Below are 16,206 nucleotides of genomic sequence, written 5' to 3' on the forward strand. Positions count from 1 at the left end.
GGGAAAGCTTATAATGAGCTATTTACATTGGGGGCTCATCCTGGATCTCAACGGACCCCCAAACACAAGTTTGCGATTAAGGGTGTTGAGCTGTGTTTAGATTGAGGCTTAAATGATCTGCGAGAAGGTGTTTGATTGTGCTTGAATGTGTTTGATTGTTTAAGAGCGAGCCTGATAAATTTAGGGATTAAAAGGAAGGAGTGAAGGACTTAGGAACTCTGTTTCAGTTTTTCGGAGGCATGGGGAACAGCATAGATCAAGATATGACAGGAGCCCATTGCAAATAATGTGTAATAAGTTCCCTCACAAGGCAGAGAAATTAAGAGATTTGTCAGGAGCGCTAAATAAGAAATTAGGAAACAAGCTATGGCCGCTGGGGGGGGGGGCATTAGAAGAGTAAAAAGGATAAAATACATCAAGCAAAATATTTGGCAGCATAGTAATAATGAGAGTGTAAAAGAATTAATAGGGCTATGGGTAAGACAATGGGTAAGACAACATCCTCAATGTTCCAACTCAACAACAGGGAAGGGACTCGCGAGAAGATCGTCATGGTGGATAACGCCCGATAACGGTCCCAGCCTGTCCCCACGTACCTCGGTGTGAAGTCATTCAAACAACACCTGGAACACCAAGGCAAAGACAACGCCGCACTGATACGCTGCCTAGCCGGCTCTACATGGAGAGCCACGACGAAGACACTGCGCATGTCTAAAGTGGCCCTGGTGTTCTCAGCCGCCGAGTACTGCACCCCGGTCGTAGCCCTCACGCTAAGAAGCTGGATGCTGCCCTCAACTGTCTCCGGATGCCTACGAGCCACCCCAGTAAACCAACTGCCCGTCCTCGCTGGCATCGCCCCAGCCAACATCAGACGAGAAGCAGCCACGCTGGCCCTCTCTCGAAAGGCACAGTCCAGTGAATCCCACCTACTCCATCAGATCGTCACAGAGACACCACGACAAGTGCGCTTCAAGTCACGGCAACCCTTTGCCGCGCAAGCCCAAGAGCTGCTCTGCACAACATCGGCTGACGCTTCTAAGGCCGCCTGAGTCCAGACGAGATGGAGACACCAGTGGAAGTCAGCTGAACCATCTAGGCTACACCATTACATCAATGACCCCATGGACGTCCCTGGTCAGGACCTGCCCCAAAAGCAGTGGACAACCCTCAACCGCTTGAGGACAGGCATCGGATGCTATTGAGTAGCGATGAAGAGGTGGGGCCTCGTGGACAGCGCCTTATGCGAGTGAGGGGACCCAACACAGACAGTGGAGCACATAGTGACCAGTTGCCCCAAACACTGGCCACCGAATGGTGAACGAGGTCTGATTGACCTGGACGATGACACGTTGGCCTGGCTCGCCTCAACGGAGCTGCACGTCTAAAAGACACACGACAGAAGAAGAAACATAAAAAATAGAAAATAGTTGCAAAGGAGGCCATTCGGCCCTTCGAGCCAGCACCAAGCCAGCACCAAGAAGAATAGGGTTATGGAGAAAATATTATGAGGAACGGAATGCGAAATAAAAAGGTTAAGAGGATGGCTAGTTGAGAAAAAGCGATCGTTAAACTTGGAATAGAACTGAAAGAAGGTGAAGCAGATCGACCTCCAGGTAGTAGGAAGGGCAGGAGTAGAGATGAAGGAAAACACATGGAACAGGGAAAAGGCAGATCTCCAGGAAGAAAACTAGTCTCTGTAAATTTAAAGTTTAGGGATCCGATGGTTAGTGCTGACCTTGAGGGGGAAGGAGATGAATATTTGGAAGAATGGACAAATGTTAACACTAGTGGAATTTCTCAGCTCCCACCATGGTCCCCTTGCATTTCCCAGGCTTCACTCGCACCTTGTATGACTTGTGTCCGTAATAAATATTTTAGGTCTGCAGAACCTATAACAGCTTCTGCAGATTCTACATGTAAGCAGATTCTACCGATAACAGATACTGTGGTGCCAGATTCTTCTACCCTATCCACTCCTCCATTAATAGATCGTCCAGTAGCTTATGGCACCCGGAGTAGAACAAAGAGGTTAGCTCCGGTGTTTAAAGAAAAGGAAGGTATGTTAGATATAGTGCAACAGCCAGAGTATTTCTGTGAGCCACAACCTAGACAGATTATATGAGGAGTGAGAAAGTGGAACTATTTATTTGGACAATATCGCAAACCCCCTAGCGAACGGGAAGATTCATCTGAGGGTGAGACCGTGATTGAAGATACCAAGATAGATTTTGATGCAACCGAATGTTTACAAATTGAACAGATATCCCATAGGCAGTTCCCAGTGAGAGAAGGGCTGGGCACAGCTGTTTCGACCAGCACAGTAAATATGAATAATCCCTGTGCCACAGACGTCCATATTCCGTGGAAGCCCCATGAAATAATGGCAGTACTAAATAGAATTCCTTAATAGAAAGAAGTCACCTGCTGCTTTTATAGATTATTTGAGAACCACAATACTTGTATATCATGCAGATTCCCGGGATTTATGGGAGACCATACAACAAATAATTACTCCTGCTGAAAATACCAAGCGTCTAGTAGCCCTAGAACACCCAACATATGAAGCCTTGGCAAACATATTAGTGAATAACAGTGCAAGAGAAGAGGCTGTTTTAACGGCCCTTGCAAAAACTTTTTGAAAGCCAAGTGATCTAACATGAATTCTGGAAATAAAACCAGAAAAAATGTGAAGGAACAGATGAATTATTAGACCGATTTTCAAAATTATATATGGAACAATCAGGTGACTTAGACTATCATAATGGAGCAAGTTCCCCACAGTATTGCGCTATCATATTGAATTGCCTCCCCACTACAATAGCAGACTCAATTAAGACTTACAACAGTGACTGGTCTGAGAACCACGCCAGTCAAATGGCCAGAGCTGTGAGGCACCATTGGAAGGATGGTAGGAAACAGGAAAATTATCCTGTAACTAAAAGAGAAACTGAACGTATAGTCAAGAAGGAGGAACCAAGCTCTTGCTCAGGACCATGGAGTCCCGAAATGTTAGCGAGGAACGGAATGGGAGAAATTAGAGTCCCGGACCACTCAGATTATTATTACAATTATACTCTCAATCTAGAACCCATTCCAATGGAACTAAGGGGTAAAACAAAGCCAACCATATTACCTAATCAATGTTACACTTGTGGGGGAATGGGACACTGGAGTCTAGCCTGTCCGACAAGGGAGTGAGTGAGAGAGAGGGGTCAAAGAAAGGATTTCCAGGATTATGAAGAAATTGGAGATCCTAGAGGATATAGAAATATCCGAGATCCCAGGAATTATAGGAGGTCCTTCAATTCAAGAGACTACTGGGACCCGAGAGAACAGAGAGAGAGCTGGCCCGAATGTCAGGAACCAAGTAGTCACACACCTTTCACTCAAACCAACCCATTCTCTCAGTCCTGACTTACCAACCCGTCCAGGAGTAGTGGACGTGGAGACATGACCCCTACTCTAGAACCCTCTCAAGTAATTTACCAGAATAAACAAATTGGGTGTACTCTAATAGTAAAAACTGAAGATCACATAAAAGAAAATTGTAAACAATCTTATAACTGCCGAAGAAAACCCCTTAGAGCAAAGAACATTGTAAATCAAGGAGTTTGTTACACTGTACACAATTAGGTAATTGGAGTAAGGAGTGCCTAATGAGAAGACAGAATATAGCAGAACGGAAGAGAAATCAAGGGGCAATAAAGAAAGTAAGAAAAGGAGCCCAGTAGCTGGTGTCAGAAAGAATAAGAACTAAAGAAAACTAAACTGGCACTAGGGAGAGAAGGGATGAATTGTGTAGAGTCATTGAACCATTGTGAATATGATCAATAATTGTTATTAAGTTTGTGCCTGCAGGACAGTATAATGCACAACATACTACTATCTGGGGAGTGAGGTAAAAATATGTGGACCCTTGAGATCGGGCAGAAGACACAGCTCACGTAAGGTAGCTCCCCAGAAATAGAGACCAACAGTAAAGAAGAAATGATACTGTTCTGTCCCTTTAAGACACATCTGGGAAGGCCAACACATAGCAAAGTCTGCTCCTCAGTATCCTTACTCCTTTGAAACTAACATCAAGGATGAAGAAGAAGATACCTACCCTAGTGCCCAACTTTAACATCATCTAGCTTTTGACACCAGTGAAGGAGAAAGAAAATAACACCATCTAACCTTTTCTAAAAGATACAGACAACCTATGATGACTATTGGGGCAGACTCTAATTTGAAGAATTGAATTTGAATTAGAAAATAGACACTCCTCTGGGGTTTGGGGCAAAATACTCACTTTGCGCCTAAATTTAGTTATAAAAATAAATTGATTTGAAAATGGGCTTATGGGATATAGTCTTAAAAAATTATTAGAGGATTGATTGTTGACTTGGCATTCTTCTCTTGTCTTAACCATAGGAGGTTAATCGAAGATGGGACGGGACTATTTAGTGGCTATCAAGAAAGGGATAGACCCCAGCAGATATCATAAATTAAGACATGCCCTGGAAATGTAAGGTGGTGGTATAGAATGGTGAGGTAGACTGAAAAATTAGATAATGAGTTCCCCTCGAAAGGTCAATACTAACCATCCTGAAAGTCACTTAGTGGTAAAAGGAAATTAGTTATAAGGAAGAATCCCTATGGACTGATAGCCGAGCCAACATACTAAGGGAGAAGTACGGGAGGAGGAGTAAAGAAATTGGTGTGGAGAGATCAGAGTCGATGTATTTGACCAGTGCATCTTAATTTGTTTAACCCTTGATAGTAAAGCAGCTTCAATTATCAAGGTGGAAAGTAATTGTCCCTAGATTTGGCATTCTTAATTGGCTTTATGATAAAATTGACAACATGGAAATTGATAGATTAAATTTGAACAGCTGGGAATTCCACAGGAATTGGAATGGAATTGTGTTATCGACCACAAGCTGTGGAATAAGAAGAGTGAGATGGACCCTGAAACTTAAAATACTAAATTGAAGGCTGAGACTGAATTTGGTTCAATTGGAACATTTTTCATGGTTTGCTTTAAATAAGAGTCATGCCTGTAGGGAAATCTTGACTGAACCCAGCTGAAATTTATATGAGAAACCATCATCAGATATACATTAAGGAACATCGTATGAATACGGAGAGAGCTAATTAGTGTTGATCCTAGGATAGTAAAGAGTATATTATAGAGCAGAATATAGTAGAGATTATTATAGTGAAATAGAAAAGGGTTTGTGACAGAATAGTAATAGGAATACAATAGAATGTATGGGAAAGCATTAGTACATGAATGGTAACTTGCTTTGTCACAAGTTTTTCAGAAATTATAGGTTATAGGTTTGACCACGGAAAGGGATTGAAGAATGGGCAACAACACGGATGGAAGGAATTCACGCCCACGAAAACTCGGGAGGTGAAGACTCATCAGATGGAAATTGTGAAGCTACGCCCACGAAAACTCGGGAAACTTGATAAGATTCTAGGAATAAACATCATCGTCTTGTTGTTGTTAATAGATGGAGAATGTAATAGTCACACATATGTATATCTGGTTATCTGATTATTTGGTTATCATAAATGATCGTTTATCATATATGATAAAAGGAAGGAATGTTAATTCTGGCCAAATTGGAGATGCCAGGATGCTAAAATTTAGTAAAGGCTTCTGGGTTGCTAGGTCAATTTAAATGTGCCTTCTGCAGAAATGGAACGCTTGTCTAGAGCCCAGATAAGAGTTGCAGGGAAAGAATGGGACATCTGCAGTTTCTTACAATAGTGTAAATTGCATGAAACAGATTGGGTGTATGCAAACCAGACATACACATTGTAAATATTGCTGCAGAGCTTTACTTTGCTAGATGTTGATTGGGTTAAGTGTTGAGCTTTGTCTGGGTTTCTTGAATATCTGGGTAAATGTTGCTATATTTGCTTCCTTCCAGAAGCTCCTTTCAAATAGATTGTATTAGTTATTGGGTTATTGGGTTAGGGAAATGTCTATCATGTACTGTGTTAATTGATATCTGTTACTGGACTGTATAGAGACCACCCCGATATGGTTCGGCCCCTCAAGGTTCGGGGACCTACAAAAGGTAGCTCCCACGAGGCCCTATGTCGATCTTCTGGAAGAACGCTTGGGACTGCATGACCTTTTGGAGTGTCTCTGCTTGTACGAGGCTAGAAGGGCTTGGCCAAACAGATACAAGGATCGAACTGGCGGTGGTTAGGTATAGTAGTGGGGAATTGTTATTGTGTTTTTCCAAAATAATGTTTAGATGCGCAAGTGCCTGACTAAGTATCTTATTGACTGAAACTAGACTGGGGGAAGCTTAGAACGAGCTATTCACAAAGGGGAATTGAGAACCAGAGGACATAGCTTCAAGGAGAGGGGGAAAAGATTTAATAGGAATCTGAGGGGTAACCTTTTCACACAGAGGGTGGTGGGTGTATGGAACAAGCTACCAGAGGAGGTAGTTGAGGCTGGGACTATCCCATCATTTAAGAAACAGTTGAACAGGTACATGGATAGGACAGGTTTGGAAAGTTATGGACCTAGCGCAGGCAAGTGGGACTAGGGTAGCTGGGACATTGTTGGCTGGCTTGGGTGAGTTGGGCCAAAGGGCCTGTTTCCACACTGTATCACTCCATCACTCTATCTATAACTAGTTCTATCCTACACACTAGGGACAATATACAGAAGCCAATTAACCTACAAACCTGTACGTCTTTGGAATGTGGGAGGAAACTGGAGCACACGGAGAAACCCACATGGTCACGGGAAGAATGTGTAAACATACAGACAGCACCCGTAGTCAGGATTGAACCTGGGTCTCTTGGGGGTTTTTGTAAGGCAGCAACTCTACTGCCCTAAGTTTGAACTCCCAAATTCTAGTAAAATCCATTAATCAATACTCAATTTATTTTTCAGTGAAGCTAGTTTGAATGTTATCTACGAACTGTCATAACAACCCATTTGATTCAAACAAATTCTTCTAAGTAGAAATGATGCCATATGTGACATATGTGATCCATCAATATAGTTAAGATTTAAAAACATAGAACTCAAAGTGCCAGAGTAACTCAGCAGGTCAGGCAGCCTCTCTGGAGAGCATGGATAGGGTCCGACACGTTTTGGTTTGGGACCATTATTCAGACCCCCCTCATGTTCCGCAACTATATCGCCCACTTTAAGCTCAGTGTTCTGGCCGCATTGCTTCAAGAGGACATACTCCAGCACTGTGTCTTTTTTTGGTAAACCAGCATCTGCAGTTTCTTTTTTCTACTTAAATTTCCTCTCATGAGACCTTGTGATACATAGAACATAGAACACAGCACAGCACAGTACAGTACAGGAACAGGCCCTTCGGCCCACAATGTTTGTGCCGACCATGATGCCAAGTCAAACTGATCTCATCTGCCTGCACATGATCCATGATCAATCTGATAGACACAAAGGGCTGGAGCAAACCAAACATGTCAGGCATCATCTCTGGAGAAAAAGGATGGGTGACATTTCAGCTCAGAACCTTGAAGAAGGGTTCCGACCCGAAATGTCACCCATCCTTTGTCTCCAGAAATGCTGCCTGACCCGCTGAGTTACTCCAGCACTTTGTGCTTATCTTCAGTATAAAGCAGGATCTGCAATTCCTTCCTATATACCCATTTCTCCCTATTCCATGCACTTCCATGTGCCTATCTAAAAGCTTCATAAACATGTCATATATTTCTCCACCAATATGTTTCAAACCCCCACTAGTCTCTGTGTAAAAACAATTGCCCCGTACATCTCTATTTAACTTTCCCCTTCTCTCCTTATCGTTATGCCCTCTAGTGTTGAACGTTTCCACCCTGGGAAAAGTAAAATAGAGATTGCTAATAATGTTCACATTCCATGCATGAATTAGTAAAAATATATATAATTTACTTTTAATCTTGTGAAAATATCCAAAGGTTTTCAGTGACATCAGTCAAATCCAAATCTCTCTTTTAATAAAAAAGATTGATTTGTCATCTAATAACACTTATAGCACTGGAACATTGATTGAATTGAAGTGAAAGATGAACACAGACCATTCAGCCTATCGAGTTTATACTTGATCACCCATTCATGTTCATAAGTTGTAGGAGCAAAATTAGACCATTCGGCCCATCAAGTCTACTCCGCCATTCAATCATGGCTGATCTATCTTTCTCTCTCAACCTCAGTCTCCTGCCTTATCACCATAACCCCTAACCCCCTTAATAATCAAGAATCTATCTCCACCTTCACTATATCCATTGACTTGGCCTGCACAGCCTTCTGTGGCAATGAATTCCACAGATTCATCATCCTCTGATTAAAGAAATTCCTCAACGTCTATCTAAAGGTATATCCTTTTATTCTGAGGTTATGGTCTCTGGTCTTAGATTCTCCCATTAGTGGAAATATTTTCTCCACTTCCACTCTATCCAGGCCTTTCACTATTCCTTCACACCTGTTCACACTTGTTCTATCCCACTTTTGCATCTACTCCCTACACACTAGGGGGAATTTACAGAGGGCCAAGTAACCTACAAACCTGCATAATTTTTCGGACATGGGAGGAAACCAGAGCACACGGAGGAAACCCACATGGCCACAGGGAGAACGTGCAAACTCCGCACAGACAGAACCTGAGGTCAGGATTGAACTCGGTACTCTGTCACTGTGAGGTAGCTCTAGAGACAGTTTGGAATTATTGCAACTGCAAACCTTGCAAGTTTCAAAATATATTAATTTTCAAACTAAGTAATAATTTAACAGAGTGGCAGCTATTCACAAGAGAGCATTCTTCATTGGATCAGAGTCTTTCGCTAAATCTTTTAAGACTCCAGCCACATCTTTTCATCGTAGCTAAAAAAAATTCCATTACATCTTTCCATTTTCCTTGGCAGGGTTTCTTAACTGAGGTATTCCCTACAGCCATTACTCCTCTGTGAATTGAGTTTGGTTGTATTAAGTACTATGTTTTCTCAGAATTGAATTCTCAAGTCATGAAAATGGTGATGGAATTTGTAATAGGTTAAACAGTGCCTATGCATAAACCTAACTTTCTAGGGGAATACCTCCAGAGTAAGAGCAACTAATGTTTCAATGTCACAGTTTTTTTTTAAACAGATACGTTTTTTGCAGCAATGACCCTTCTAAAGACTGATTGCAGGGCTGGGAGGAACAAAAACTAGACCTTGGGTGCTACCTGTGTGTAGTTTGCACATTCTCACTCATACCGCGTGTGTTTCCTCTGGATACTCCCAATCCTAAAGATTCCTCCCGATCCTAAAGATGTGTGGGCTTGTTGGTTAATTGGCCTTTGCAAATTGCCCCGAGTGTTCAGCGAGTGGATGAGAAAGTGGGATAACATAGAACTAGTGTGTTTAAGAAGGAACTGCAGATGCTGGAAAATCGAAGGTACACAAAAATGCCGGAGAAACTCAGCGGGTGCAGCAGCATCTATGGAGTGAAGGAAATAGGCAACGTTTCGGGTCAGCAGAGGGGTTTCGGCCCGAAACGTTGCCTATTTCCTTCGCTCCATAGATGCTGCTGCACCCGCTGAGTTTCTCCAGCATTTTTGTGTACCTTGGAACTAGTGTGAATGGGTGATCAATGGTCATCGTGTAATCGGTGGGCTGAAGGGTCTGTTTCCATGCTGTGTCTCTTAACTAAATTTTGGGCAGGAGTGAAAGACGTGGAGATGAGACCTATTTTCTTTTTTTTCTCATCAGAACCAGAAGTAGATAAGATATATATACAATATCAGTTCTGGCACTGTTTTAAGAATTGTCACATGTGACTAACTTCAAACTTGCACACACAAACAGACACACATACGCTCACAGACTCATATTCTCTCACACATACACGCACACTCACAGCCATTCAACTCTCTCTCTCTCACACACACACACACATACTCACAGTACAATGCACATATTTAGGTGACATGTCCTCTCCCTGTTTGACAGCAGTATGTTGCCATGAGTAGAGTTTAGAACTGTCAGACAGCACTGCTATCAACCAGGTGCCAGTGTCAACCAGGATTGCAGTATAAAGACAGCCCCACATGACTGATTATTCGCAATAGTTCACCACTGACAGCCATGAATAACCACTTGGTTGCATTCAGTGATAATTGAAGTTTCCAGGTGATCACACAACGGTTCAATCATCGGTCAACTTCACACTTCATGGTTTTATTGACTAGCCTCTTGGTCAGGGACATAACCATCAAGAGGAAAAAAAACGTAAGTGTTAGGACAAACTCGTGAGAATAGCCATTTGTATTCCCGCAACTCTCACCATGAATTCATCACAAAAACGCAATTCAGAGAAATAGAATATCTTTTCTCATTTTACATACTTTCCCAGGAGGGTGAAATCAAGAAACGAGGACAGAGGTTTGAGGTAAGAGGGGAACGATTTAGTTTAGTTTAGATTGACACAAAATGCTGTAGTAACTCAGCGGGTCATGCAGCATGTGGAGAGAAGGAATAGGTGACGTTTTCGGTTGGACCACTTCTTCAGACTCTTTTGAGTCTGAATAGTTAGCTGAGTTCTGAGTGGTTTTAGTTTAGTTTAGTTTAGAGTTACTGTGTGGAAACAGGCATTTCAGCCCACCGTGTCTGCACCAACTAGCAATCACCCATACACTAGGTCTATCCTACACACAATTTACAGAAGTCAATTTACCTATGGAATGCAGGAAGAAACTAGAGCACCCAGAGGAAACCCACACGGTCACAGGGAGAATGAACAAACTCTGAACAGACAGCAACAGTAGACAGGATTTCAGGTAATTAACCAACATCTACCCCCTCCCCCTATTCCTCCCCACCATCTTATTTTCCCATTTCCCCCAACCCCCTTCCAACTATGTTCCTTTATCTGGCTTCACATTTTGTGCCTCTTCTGTCCTTACCCTCTTATCTCACACCTTTTGTCTTTTCATCTCTGGCCTTTGCCCAACCATCTGCCTGTCAAAAAGCACCCTCACCTGTAACCACCTGTCCCTTGCTAAATATTATCTCCACCCCCCCTCCCCACTTTTCTTCCAGCATTCCCCCCCCATCCCCAGCCACAGTCCATCTAAAAGAGTGCTCCCACTCAAAATATCGCCTATCCATGTTCTTAAGAAATGCTGCCCGATCCACTAACTTACTTCACCACGTTATGTGTTTATTTATCATAAGATCATAATCATAAGACATTGGAGCAGAAATTATGGCATTTGGCCTTTCGGGTCTCCTCCACCACTCGATCAAGGCTGATCTATATTTCCCTCTCAACCACATTCTCCTTGCTTCTCGCCATAACCTTTGGCACCCTTACTAATCACGAAGCTATCAATCTCTGCTTTAAATCTCTGCTTAAACATTTGTTCTATGTTCTATGTTGACATCTTTCATTCCTACCCATCCTGGCCTATAGTTAGCTTCTGACTACCCAATGTGTTACACGTTAAAAATGTTCTCTGTAATGGTTGTCACCGTTACCTTCATACTGGGCAATAGATACCAATCTTGCCACTGATTCCCATGATGCATGGAGTCATAGAATCAGGCCCTTCAACCCAACTTGCCCACACCGCCCAATATGTCCCATCTACATTAGTCCTACCTGCCTGCAGTTTGCCCATATACCTCTAAACCTGTCCTATCCATGTACATGTCTGAACGTTTTTTAAACATTGCAATAGTAGATTAGATTAGATTAGATTAGATAGCCTTTATTGTCATTCAGACCGAAGTCTGAACGAAATTGCAGCAGTCATACATACAATACAATACAATAAAAAACAACAATAAACACATATTAACATCCACCACAGTGAGTCCACCCAGCATCTCCTCACTGTGATGGAGGCAAAAGTCTTAGGGCTGCAGTCTCTTCCCTCCTCTTCTCCCTCTGCGCTGAGGCGATACCCCACCGGGCGATGTTAAAAACTGTCCCGCGGCTCAATTACCGCGCCCCGGGGTGGTCGAAGCTGCCGCCCACCAGTCCTGCTGACGCAGCCGCTGGCCCACGGCCGAACCCCGGACTCAGGCGACCACCGCCAGAACACCGTCCCAGCCACCGGAGCACCGTTCCAGCCCCGAGCCGGATCGCCCCCACGTGAGTACCGTTACCGTCTCAGCCCCGCGCCAGGCCGCCCTGACATGGGCGCCGTACCTCCCTCGGGCTGGGCCGCCCCGACATGGGCGCCGCTCCTCCCTCGGGCTGGGCTGCCCCGACATGGGCGCCGCTCCTCCCTCGGGCTGGGCCGCCCCGACTTGGGCGCCGCTCCTCCCTCGGGCTGGGCCACCCCGACATGGGCGCCGTACCTCCCTCGGGCTGGGCCACCCGACATGGGCGCCGTACCTCCCTCGGGCTGGGCCGCCCCAACTTGGGCGCCGCTCCTCGACTACCTCGACTGCCTCAACTACCACCTCAGGCAGCTCATACCATATACCCATCACCCTTTATGTAAAAAGCTACCCCTCAGGTTCCTAATAAATCTTTCCCCACCTCACATACCTATGGTTTTTGATTCCCCTACCCTGGGTAAAGACCCACGCACACAAACATAACTCACACACATTCACGCTATCTCAAAGGTTCAAAGGTTCAAAGGTTGATTTATTGTCACATACACCTAGGTGTAGTGAAATTCTTTTTGCCAATGCAGCACATTAAAAAAGGAATACAAACATAACAATAATAAATAGCTTTAACATAAAAACATCCCCCCACAATGGTTCCCATTATGGGGGAAGGCACAAAGTCCAGTCCCATCCCCAATGTCCACCCATAGTCGGGCCTATTGAGGCCTCCACAGTTGCCTCTACGGAGGCCCGATGTTCCAGGCCGTCCTCGCCGGGTGATGATGTTCCGGCGTCGGGAGAGTCCTCTCAGCGGCATGGGAACCCTGGAACGGCCGCCTCCCTACTCGAGACCGTGGCTTCCGGAGCCGACAAGGCCGCGCCGAATGGAGCTCAACTGGCGATCTCGTCGCGAGATCCCAGGCTCCGGATGGAAAGTTTCAGCGCCGCCACCCGCAGCTCCGCGATGTTTTTAACGCCGGTCCCAGCTCACCGGAGTTCCAGCGCGGCGACCCAGGCAAGGCACCGCCCGCCCCGCAATGGCGCTCCAGCGCTGCACCGCCGTCCTCACACCCGCAGCTCCGCCGCCGCCGAGGCTCCGGGCGGTCCCCTCGCTCCTCGGACCCGCAGCTCCGCAGCCGCTACCGGTGCCGCCGCTGCCGCCGCTGATGCCAATTCCCCTTATTATTTTTATACCTCCATAAGATCACCCCTCAGCCTCCTGTGCTCCACGGAATAATGTCTTAGCCTGTGCAACCTCTCCCTATAGCTCAGGCCCTCGAGCTCTGATAACGTCCTTGTAAATTGACACAAAAACCTGGTGGCATTTTGGGTCAAGACCCTTTTTCAGATGTCCTCATAAATCTTCTCTGCACTCTTTCCAGTACAACATATTTTCTGTAACATATACCTTTAAGTGCAAAGGTAGTAACAGGTGATCAAAAGGATGTCTTTCATCATAATTACGTCAATAATTAGTGTGTGAACAAATGGTTCACTACAGGAAGGATGTGATTATGCTGGAGACTGTGCCAAACATACAAAGTGATTCACCAGGATGCTGTTTTAATTGACTGAAGTGAATTGATTGAAAGATACAGCATGGAAAGAAGGAGTCCGCGCTGACCTTCGAACATTCGTCCACACCAGTTCGATGCTATCCCACTTTCGCATCCACATTTGGCAGCTCGTTCCATACACCCATCACCCTGTGGAAATGTTGTCCCTCGGGTCCCTGTTAAATGTTTTTCCTCGCGCCTTAACCCTTTGTCCTCTGGTTCTTGATTCCATGCTCTGGGTGAAAGACTGAACAAGATACTGCAGATGCTGGTTAACAAAAAAGGGACAGAGTGCTGGGGTAACTCAGTGGGTCAGGCAGCATCTCTGAAGAATATGGATAGTTGACATTGGATCAGAACCCTTCTTCTGACAGATTGTGGTGGGGTGTGGGGGGGGGGGAGAGGAGGTGCAGGACAAAGCTTGCAAGTGATAGGTGGATACAGGTGAGGGGGTCTTTTGATGTTAGTTGGGCAAAGACCAGAGATGAAAGACAAAACGCATGAGATGTGGATAGGTGTTATGAATTGTAAAGCCAGATTAAGAAGAATCTTTCAAGGAGGAATTAATTTGAGATTCTTGTGTCATGTCTTGCCTTTGCTCAGTGATGTCTTGACATCAGAGTCTGAAGATGGATCTCAACCTGAAATATCGCCTGTCCATTACTTCTGTAGTTGAGTTAGTTCAATTTAATTTATTGTCACATATTCCGAGGTACAGCAGAAAACTTTTATTCCGTGATAACCAGTCAGCTGAAAGACTACACATGATTAAAATTGAGCCATTCACAGTGCACAGATACATGACAAAGGGAATAACATTTAGTGCAAGATAAAGTCCAGTTAAGTCCAATTAAAGATAGTCCAATGGTCCCCAATGAGGTAGATAGTAGCTCAGGAACACTCTGGCACTTGGTGTTTTACTCAAGATTCCAGCATCTGCAGTTCCGAGTGTCACTACATCTTACTATCAGTTCTGTCTTCGACAGTCCTTGTGTGATTGAAAATTATTGGGACAAGGATTGAAGAGAACTCCCCCTGGTGGTCCAGTCCAGGTCTGGTGTTCCACTGAGTTCACTCCATGGGCTGCCTGAGATGTGCTGATCACAGGCAAGGCAACAGTGACTGTTCCCTGGGAACCTGCAAGGATTAGCAGAGGAAATCAGACTAGACAGTCACTCTCACCAACTACAGAGCGGTCCTGACCTACCATCTACCTCATTGGAGACCTTCAAACTCTTTAATCGGACTTTACTGGACATTATCTTGTACTAAATGTTATACCCTTTATCCTGTTTCTGAACACTGTGCATGGGTTGATTGCAATCATGCATAGTCTTTCCATTGACTGGGTAGCACGCAACAAAAAAAGCTTTCCACTGAACCTCGGCACAAGTGACAATAATAAACTAAACTAAACTCTTAATAAATCCAGAAACATGTGAGTGTGTGTGTACGTGTGTACATGTGTGTGTGTACGTGTGTGCATGTGTTTGTGTGTGCATTTGTGTGCATGTGTTTGGGCGTGTGCTTGAGTGTGTGCATGTGTTTAAGTGTGTATGCGATGATGTTTAAGTGTGTGTGTGTGTGTGTGAATATGCACATTGTGTTTCTATGTGTGTGTGCATATGTAGGTTTTTTTAGTTTAGTTTAGTTTAGAGATACAGCGCGGAAACAGGGCTTTCGGCCAATTTAGTCCGTACCGACCAGCAATCCCCACATCACTATTGTATGTGATATTGTTTTATTTATTCATTTTTCAGAAACTATCCATTCCAGCAAAGCTGTATTCATTGATTAATGTTCAGAGAACACAGAACATAGACCATTGAACTGTACAGCAGAGGAACAAGCCCTTTGATCCACAATATCTGTGCCGAACATGATGCCAAAGATAAAATAATCTCTGCCCGTACATGATCCATATGCTTTCATTCCCTGCATATCCATGCGCCTAAAAACCTCTTAAATGCCACTATCGAACCTGCCTCCAGCACCACACCTGTCAGTGCGTTCCAGTCCCCCACCACTCTCTGTGTTAAAAAAAAACAACCCAGTATATCTCCTTTAAACATTGCCACTCTTACCTTAAAGCTATGCCCTCTAATCGTTGACATTTCCAACTTGGGGAAAAGGGTTCTGACTGTTTATCCTATCTATGTCTCTCATAATTGTGTCCACACTGCCATGAGGTCTCCTCTCAACCTCCACCATTACCCCCAACAGTTCAATCCAGACCAATACGGCACCGGGGACAAATGCAGCCCGCTCTGGCATCGGGTAAATCCGGTCCGCGGGAACCGCATCCGTCCCCGCGCTTCACCCAGGGCAGGGCCAGGTCCATGATCTTTGGCCAGGGCCACCTTCCTCAAAGATGGCGGCGCTGCTGTGTGGAACCCAGCAGTAAATGGACGGGACTGGACCTTGGAGAGGGAGGTGGCGATGGGGGGAAGGGAAGGATAGAGGGGGAACGGAGGGGAGAGGCGGAGGGGAGAGGGGGAGGGGTTGTGAGGAGCAGATGGGGATGGAGTGGGGGAGAGGGGATGGTTGGGGAGAGGGGGGAAGGGTGAGGTTG

At 44.8% G+C, this 16,206-nt stretch overlaps 1 long non-coding RNA gene across 1 annotated transcript in view; it reads left to right on the top strand.

Moving 5' to 3' along the window:
* Positions 1 to 3,686: 3,686 nt before the first annotated feature.
* The window catches only part of LOC116978785, a 19,367-nt gene continuing 6,847 nt past the window's right edge, over positions 3,687 to 16,206 (top strand). The window contains exon 1 of the long non-coding RNA XR_004413550.1: positions 3,687 to 3,798. This is a non-coding gene — a long non-coding RNA (uncharacterized LOC116978785). The remainder of the gene's footprint in view (positions 3,799 to 16,206) is intronic.

This window comes from Amblyraja radiata, chromosome 11 (assembly GCF_010909765.2).
Source record: "Amblyraja radiata isolate CabotCenter1 chromosome 11, sAmbRad1.1.pri, whole genome shotgun sequence".
Taxonomy (NCBI): domain Eukaryota; kingdom Metazoa; phylum Chordata; class Chondrichthyes; order Rajiformes; family Rajidae; genus Amblyraja; species Amblyraja radiata.